We start from the raw sequence: 9,848 nt of genomic DNA on the forward strand, positions 1-9,848 counted from the left end.
ATTGAAAGTGACAATCTTCAGTTTGAAATAGACCTACAAGACAAGCCCCTTAATCGACATGGTATACTGTCTACAGTCAGTTCCATTTTTTACCCCCTCAGACTTGTATTACCTACGCTCCTTTAAGGGATATTCATCTTAGAAGGACTTGCAAGGACTATGTCGTGATGGACATGGTTGGGATGACCCAGTCCCTGATGCTACATGAGCTGATTGGGAGAAGTGGAGGAGTGATATTTTGAGTCTTGTTGAACTCAAAATACAACGATGTTACAAGCCACAAGAATTTGGTCCTGTCAGGATAGTTGAGCTACGCCACTTTTCTGACGCTTGTCTCTCTGGGTATGGACAGTGTAGTTATTTAAGATTGACAGATGATCAAGGTAGTGTTAACACCACTCTGGTGATGGGAAATCACGTGTTAAACCTCCTAAGCCAGTTACAGTGTCACGTTTGGAATTGACAGCAGCCACCATGTCAGTGAAAGTGAGAAATTTCCAGAGTTTCTCTCAAGCAATGAAGCAATGTTGCTATCCACTGAACGCATTGAGCTGTCTCCACATGACCCAGGGGTAAAAAAAAGTCTCAGTCTACAGTGCAAATACCAAGATCTTGCAACAAGAGAATGTCCTGGACAGATTGGAATATTTGTCAAGTTGGTTCAAAGCAAAAAGAGCAATTGCAGTCATTCTTTGATACAAGAGGATTCTAAAGGAACGCAAAACACAGAAGTCAGAAGGCAAGACATGCCCAAAACTTAAGGGTATGTAGAAGCACTACACTCTTGTTAACGTTCTAGAAGTACAGGAAGCATGTGATCACATTCTGTGGATGGTGCCAGATCAAAGCTTCCGTAAGGAGATGCATGTGCTAAAGAGAAAGGGGCCTGATGTTGGAGGAAGAGGCAGTAGACACCTGCCGAAACGATAATTACCACCAGTGAGGTCTAAAGCACTGTTCAGGGGGTGCTGTGAACTTATCATTAAATCCAGCTGTGACCTCACTGAACGTTTCCCTTTGTGTCTCACAACACAAGGGGGCAGTCACATCAAGGAATCTATTTTCTATAATGACTTGTTTTATTTATATATACAGGAAAACTATTGAATTCTATTGTAAGAGGACCAAATAGCATCATGCTTGTAACAAAGGATTTGAATGGAAGCATGTAGTTTTCATTGTACTTATTTCACGCCCATGCAAGTGGCAAACATGGTACAGAGGACCTAATAAAGACCCTTGTGATACAAGATAATGTCTGTTAATTGATCCAGCACTAATAATTTGACACAAGTGTGATCCCACGGTAAGAACTGCCACAACTGAAAGTATAGCCTACTCGTTAAAATATGGTTAAAATATGTTACCTTCATACTGATCTCGCCCGTGTTGATATATATCAATCTATGAACCACACGTACCTTCAGCAAGACTTGAGGCAGGAGAGGTCATTTCTGGTCTACCTCCACTGGGTGCACCAATTTATGAACCGCACGTACCTTCAGCAACACTTAAGGCAGGAGAGGTCATTCTGGTCTACCTCCACTGGGTGCACCGTTCAGTAGTCATGGTCCACAACTGAAAATCAATCTTAGTTTATGATAGTGTTTGATGAATGAGAATGCTGTCGTTGTTTTACCTTCCATATTTTCATTTAGGTAATTTGAGAAAATAACAGAGAAAGTGAATTTTGGAGTTACAGATCCCTTTCTGAATGTAATGTAAGCTTTGGAACCTTCCCTAGAAATATACTACACATCAACACCATTTGGTTGTTTAATAATGTTCCTTACTTATTTCACTACAATTTCATTGTGAAGACCATTGCAGGAATGAATTGATTGAAAAATAATCATTCTGAGCAACAAACACTCCTATTCATACAGAATGTATAAAATGGTCATATACCATTAACAAAAAGTTACACTCAAGTATCTTGTGAGAATGCTAACATACAAACACTCCTATTCATTCAGAATGTACAGAATGGCCATATACCATAACCAAGTCACTCAAATATCTTGTGAGAATGTTGACACAGTTTTGTGGTTGATGAGGCTAGTACTGTGGTGGGTGTGGCTGAGCAGGCTGCGGTTGTGGTGGATGTGGCAGGGGATGGAGAGGGTGTGGCTGCCCTTGCAGCTCACCACAGTTGGTGAGATAATAATCTGTAATAACAAAGCAGTGCATATATCAATTACTATTTTGTTGTAATCCCCCAACTTACTTTTAATTATAAGTTGAGTTTACGTAGTAATTGCACCAGTTATATACTCACCAAGTACTTCAGGTACTTTCACAATTTTTAGTCTAATAAGTCCAGGTTACCGAGATTTAAGGCTAAGGTTCTCCCAGTAGGGTAAGCCATAAATGCAGTTCAGAGAAACTAACATTACTTATTAACCAGTAAATAAACATTCCAACAACACACACTGTTAATAAAAGACAGTAACTCAGCCACATAATACCAGTTTAATAAAACTCCAAGTAACTCCGCATTCACAAACTAATAAGTCTTCAGGTTATTATTAACTGTACGTTAACGCGATTCCTTCAACAAGATTGTAACTCAGTATCGCATTACTTTTCATCAAACACACAAGACACATAAATGCACACATAACATAATCACATAATAAAATAACCAAACACATGTAAAATCAAAGACAAAAATGTGCAGTCACTACATGTGAAGTGCCACAAAAAATATCGTCACTCATCAAAATCCAGCATTAAATCAACACATGAAACACAATATGAAATATATGAGAATCACAGCATACTAAACACAACATATTTAAAGTTGAGACACACAAAGCACACAGGAAAAATTCTCTAAGTATTACTTACGGCCAGAGGAGGCAGTGAACGACAGGTAGTCTCACGGTGCAGCAAGACTGAGCTGGGTCTGTTCAAAAATAATGGCACTACCTACTAGTATATTATGGCAACCGGAGAGCTACGCGAGTCGTTCTGTGCTTCCTCCTTATATACAGTTTTTATCTGCTTACGTCTACGCGTCAGAGATTACATACACAGCTACATACATTGTCATCCTTAAGGTCTGGAATTCGACTAGGTAGTACACTCATCCCTTCCCTTAAAACACATGATCACCAGAATGTTCTCTTGTCTACTTTTCGTCACCAGAAGTTTAGGGTACCCCTGAGAGCTCACTGGATACCCACTCCTAGACACATATTTAAAGTTTCTTATGTCCATCCAGCGCGCACAACATCTGGATCACGAGAGGTGAGGTGTTGTGGTTTACTCGTGTAAATACCAGGCTTTTAGTGGGGCTAGCTCGTTCTAGTCTTGTGCTACGTCAGCAATATCTGCACTTTCGTAGTATTCACGAACAAGGGGGACTGTAAACACATTGGTGATTTGTGTTTATGGTGTGGCAAAGGAGTGACTGATAACCACTTGCGTTGTACTCACTTCTCAGTTTATTGGGATGCGGTCAAACCTGTAAGTTATCATAAGTACATCACTTGATAGGAAATAATTGAGAATCCTACAATAATGTAATGTAGCCGTGCACTTCACAGGGATATTTGTAAGCACTACATTATACATCATTGTCTCGAAACAAACACCGAAACGTCTAAGTATATTATTGACACAGATAGATATGATTAATACATAAGTAAATAATACATACGCAATTGCGGGAACAGTCGAAGGTCCTTGTAGAACGTAATGAATGCCACACAATCACCTTAATCCCAGAGCAGGCTCCATGTCCACATGACGTGCCAGAGGGGCCCCGTAGAGTTTATGAACTAGTGCCTCTGCGGCAGAGATGATAATGGCACAGCTGGAGAGTGGTGAACGACACAGGTTTTACCTCTACGGCTTCCACCAAGACTCTGCCCCTACGGCGGAGCCCCCTTATTTCTTATCATTTCACCCCTTCAACCCATCACACCATGTTTCTTCCCAAGTTTACCCCTTGACCCCCATTAAACTATGTCATCCCTTGTCCTGCCTCGCGCTGACATGGCTGAGGGGAAAAATGATGGTCGAGATAAAGGCTGTGGTGTCCTGTAAACAAACACCCCTCTGTAGCTCGCCTTCTCGTCTCGTCCACATACCAAGTAATGTTATAAGTGTAATATTAACCCCGTAACGTGACTTATGGCAAAGTACAGTAGTGTAACCCTATCTGGGGCCCGTCATGATAAGAACATAACAAGAAACCAGCTGTAAAATAAAAGTACAGAAACTACAAGCCGGCCGATACTGAGCCGGCGGCTACAGGGACATAGTTCTGACCTGGGTCGTAGACAGGCGGCCGGGAATCACGAGGGGCCACGCTGGGGGCGTTGCTATGGGCAGCATGGGCGTGGGCGTCGTGAGAGTCGTCGGGAGTAATACTATAGGCATGGGTGCCATGGCTAAGGCAATTTTTAAAATAAGACTGCATAACAGGGAAATTTCTGTAAGTAAAACACAAATGCGTCATTACAACAACTTGTAGGTAATGAAAATTGAAAATGGTACAGGTTCAATCTTAATACACAATAAATTCCAATCATAGTATGTGCATTAATTATTTTTACTGTGTATGATAAGTAATTACTTTAATCAGTCTGTGTAGTATCTTTCATGCCTACAAAAATAACATTTAGAATACAGCGACATGTTTTAACCAACCAGTGAGAGGTAGCTCCATGGTAATAGCTGAAGTGTTAGCCTCTCCTCGAGGCAGGTCAATACCTACAGCCTCCGAGGATCATGGTGCCTCTGTTTGATTAGATGTAAGATGCATTTTCAAATAAGTTAACATCGGGAAGACATGTGTATCATGTAATACAATATTTGTGTGATGACAGTATAACAGAAATGTGTGCCTGAAGAACCACAGGGATCGGAAAACGTCATTGCCGCCCCCGGTCCTCCTCTCCATGCCGCCGCTGCCTTCCTTCCTCTTCTTGCCACGCCTCTTTCTTCTGTTCCTATCCTCCCTTCCTCTCACATCAGGACGCCATGATGTTCATTACATCACTGACTCTCTATTTTGCTAAAATGTTCACTACATTAATTTTGTCGCTATTAAGAATACCCTCACGCAGCATGATGTTCACTACAACACTGAGTTTCGTTTTCGTCAGAACCGTCACTACATAAATTTTGTCAAGATTAAAAACACTCATATCACCAGCCCGTAAGTTGCGCCACCTCTAGATCACCTGAGAGAGAGAGAGAGAGAGAGAGAGAGAGAGAGAGAGAGAGAGAGAGAGAGAGAGAGAGAGAGAGAGAGAGAGATGAAAAAGAAGAAAAAAGACAAAGAATAAATATAAAGAAAACAGACATGAAAACAAACACAGAAAAGAAGAAAAATAGGAAAGACGATAAAGAAAAAGATGAAAGAAAAGATAGAGAAAAAAGATGGAAAAAAAGAGAGAAAACCTAAAGGAAAGATAAAAAGAAAAAGAGAAAAATATAAAGAAAATAGATACAAGCGAAAGATAACAGAAAAAAACACGATCAAGAAAATATAGAGAAAAAGAAAAAAGAAAAAAATTCATGATTACCAACAAACCACTACACCAACCGAGAGAGAGAGAGAGAGAGAGAGAGAGAGAGAGAGAGAGAGAGAGAGAGAGAGAGAGAGAGAGAGAGAGAGAGAGAGCTGTGTCTACAAACTGTATGTCAGGCCCTTCAGACTAACGCTTAGCCAATGAAAGGATGGTCTCAAACTCACTCGAGGAGGTCTCGTCTTTCGGAGGAGGAAGACGGAGGAGGAGGAGGAGGAGGAGGAGGAGGAGGAGGAGGAGGAGGAGGAGGAGGATTGGTTAAAGACAGAAGGAAGAGAGGTAAGGGGGGACAGGTACAGGGTAAGGTAAGGGTGTTTAAGATGGAGAAGGAGGGGGAGGAGAAAGAGGAGGAGGATTGGTTAAAGACAGGAGGAAGAGAGAGGGGAGATGATACAGGATAAGGTAAGGGTGTTTAAGATGGAGGAGGAGGAGGAGGTGACTGAAAGAGGTGCGGAAGAAGAGGAGGAGGAGGAGGAGGAGGAAAAGGTGGTGATGGTGGTGAGAAGAGGAAGGTAAGAAAAATGAAGAATAAGAAGAGGAACGAAGGAAACAAGAAAGGGGAGAAAGGAAGAATGAAGAAAGAACGAATCGAAAGCAAAAATAAAATCAAAAATATTTTGAACATTGGTAAAAAAAAGAATAAGAAGACGACGAGAAGATGAAGATGAAGGAGGAGGAGAAAGAAGACAAAAATAAAGACAATGAGCACTCTTTATCTCTGTAATTACTTCTTATTATCATTTGCTGAATGATTTTTACCCTGCACGTAAAATATTTCAGGAATTTCATTGACAGAGAGAGAGAGAGAGTAGTAGTAGTAGTAGTAGTAGTAGTAGTAGTAGTAGTAGTAACAGTAGTAGTAGTAGCTTCATTTTCTCTTACCCAACACTTCCTCCCCCTCCTCCTCCTCCTCCTCCTCCTTCTCCTCCTCCTCCACCTCCTCACCTGTGATTACCCGTGTCACTACAACAAAACCTGTAATTAACACAAGAACGACTTAATTTCACCGTGTGTGTGTGTGTGTGTGTGTGTGTGTATCTAAAATTTGCATATCCTTCCATCCCAATTTTGTTTCTAATGGGCACATTGGATGTACACACACACACACACACACACACACACACACACACCTTAAATCATTATAATCACCTTCAATTCTTCTTCCTCCTCCTCCTCCTCCTCCTCTTCCTCCTCCTCCTCCATTACAGGAAAGCGGAGAAAACCACGTAAGTCTCTCTCTCTCTCTCTCTCTCTCTCTCTCTCTCTCTCTCTCTCTCTCTCTCTCTCTCTCTCTCTCTCTCTCTCTCTCTCACACACACACACACACACACACACATCATCATCATCATCATCATCATCTAATTTTTTTTTCTTCTCGTATTTTCATGAAGTGTGCGAAAGCCACGAGAGAGAGAGAGAGAGAGAGAGAGAGAGAGAGAGAGAGAGAGAGAGAGAGAGAGAGAGAGAGAGAGAGAGAGAGAGAGAGACGCCGTCCTGTCTCAAAATTTACATAAAATGCCTTCACTTTTAATTTCAACCAAGATTCTCAAACACACACACACACACACACACACACACGGTAATAAAGTGTGTGTGTTTCCGTATTTCCTCCATGAATCTGTTATTGTTTCCCATTATACTTTTCGTTTTCTGTCAATAACTTGAGAAACTCTATATATCATGGTACACTAAACTATATATATATATATATATATATATATATATATATATATATATATATATATATATATATATATATATATATATATATATATATATATATATATATATGGACACTTATTTTTGACTACCGCCTTGGACCCTTTTATGGGACTCATTTCAGTTGGCATTTTTTTTTTTTTTCATTGGAATTTTGTTGCCCTTGGCCAGTGTCCCTCCTACATAATATATATATATATATATATATATATATATATATATATATATATATATATATATATATATATATATATATATATATATATATATATATATATATATATATATATATACGAGTATATATATATATATATAGTTTAGGGTTGAGTGCTGGGTGTGGGTGAGAGTACTTTGTCTTCATGTAGTTGTTTATAATTGCTTTGCTTTAGTCTGCGGTTCATTGACGTCCACATTTCGCTGGCCTCTGCTTCAGTTCATGTGCTCACTAGAGGTCTGAGGTGCCGTGTCGTGTAGTTTTTCGCAAATAAAATTTTAACAATGTCGGACAAGGTTGCTATTTTGGCAGTGGATGTTTGAGACCCAGACCTGATGGTGTGCTTTGGTGTCATATGTGGATAATGAGGGCAATTATGAGTAAATTTAGGATAAACTTAGCTAAATTTTATAGACACAGGTAGCGAGACTAAGGCCTATTTCACAGTCGCTTCCTGTTGTTGTGATCGTTACCAATGAGTGGTGATGTCCACCGACAACAAGTACGATTTCACAGACATTTTTCGTGGCATATCAGAAGTTCTTATCCTCTTGTACTTGCCATATTTCCTAAATTGTATATTAAAATTATTTAACAATACAACAACATTTTCTAGGCTATAATAGTAATTTACTATGATCAAATTTAAGAATTTGGAAGGCGTCGTGAACTCAATTCACCAGCTGATGAAAACGTCACTACCTGTCACCCTTATTTCATCTCATCTGCTACGCCTCCTTGGTTAAAAACTGTAATAATTCTCACATACGCTTAGGGTGTGTAGAATCTGTCACCTAAGAGAAATATTAGATAATATTAAAATAGCATTACCATTAGGCTAGGTCTAGATTAATTCAGTTCATTAATTTCATTGCTAATCATCTCAGTAGACAGATCATATTAAAAAATATATAAATAAAGACATATTTTTTTTGGAAAAAAGAAAAAATCTCTTTAAATCTCATCTAAGAGAAATATTAAATAATATTGAAAACATTACTATTTCCATCAGAGTGCTAAGCTTGCTTCAGTTAGGCTAGGTTTTGATTAAATCAGTTCATTAATTTCATTGTTAATTCTTTCAATACGTAGATCAAGATAAAAAAAATAGATAAATAAATAACCAGTCTCAAAATTAGTAGGCTGTAAATGTTATGTGACGTGTTTTGAATGATAACATTCATAAAAAAGACGCCATACTTGAGGATTTGAGCGTGCAGGAGTGGGAGGGAAGGGGGAAAAGTGACGCGTCTTGGAGTAGTGATACACACACACACACACACACACACACACACACACACACACACACAGATATATAGATAGATAATTTATTGATCACAGTTAGCAAGCAAGCAAGCAAGCACACACACACACACCACGATATTCTTGACGCCCCGTTATCGTGTGCAAGTGTCTGTGCGGGTGTAGCTTGTGCGCCACACCCTCCGTTATCTTTGCTCAAACTCGTGTGTGAAAGTCTATGGGGCTGATACCTCAACCAGAGCAAGCACGATCATTATTTGCCATTATGAATGTATATAACGCATCATCAGTAGTCTTATAATCTAGTTTTTGTCGAATATTTGAAGCCATACATTGTTAGATTGAAATGTTTCGAGTTTTATGGAAATAGCCCTAGCCTATTGATTTTGAGACTACTTATTTCTCAGTATTTTTTTTTTATTTATTTATTTTTTTAATCGTGATCTATTTATTAAAAGGAATAACAATAAAATTAATGAACTGATTTAATGACAACCTAGCCTAACTGAAGCAAGCCTAGTCCTCTGATGGAAACGCTAATGTTATTTCAATATTATCTAATATTTCTTATGGGTGAGATTTAAAGTGATTATTTATTTCTTACCAAACATGATTTTTTTATGTGTTTTTTTAGTCATGATCTGCCCATTGAAAGGATCAGCAATTAGATTAATTAATTTAATTAATCTAAACCTAGCCTATTAGAAGCAAGCCTAGCCCTCTGATGGAAATGGTAATGCTATTTTAATATTATCTTATATTTCTCTTAGGTGATGAACTCCACACACCCTATGCGTATGTGAGAATTATTAGTTTTTAACCAAGGAGGCGTAGCAGATGAGATGAAATAAGGGATGACAGGTAGTGACGTTTTCATCAGCCATCCAAATTCTTTAATATGATCATATTACTATTACGCCCTACTAAATGTTGTTGTATTGTTAAATAATTTTTAATATACGATTTAGGAAGTAATACTAGGAAAAGAGGATAAGAACTTGTGATATTTGCAAGAAATATATGCACTGGTAAGCTACATTGGGGAGGCCCAGCAGCTACTAAGCCAGCGTTACCAGAGGCTCCAACTTCTAGTAATGATCAAAACAAAC

This window comes from Scylla paramamosain, chromosome 40 (assembly GCF_035594125.1).
Source record: "Scylla paramamosain isolate STU-SP2022 chromosome 40, ASM3559412v1, whole genome shotgun sequence".
NCBI lineage: Eukaryota > Metazoa > Arthropoda > Malacostraca > Decapoda > Portunidae > Scylla > Scylla paramamosain.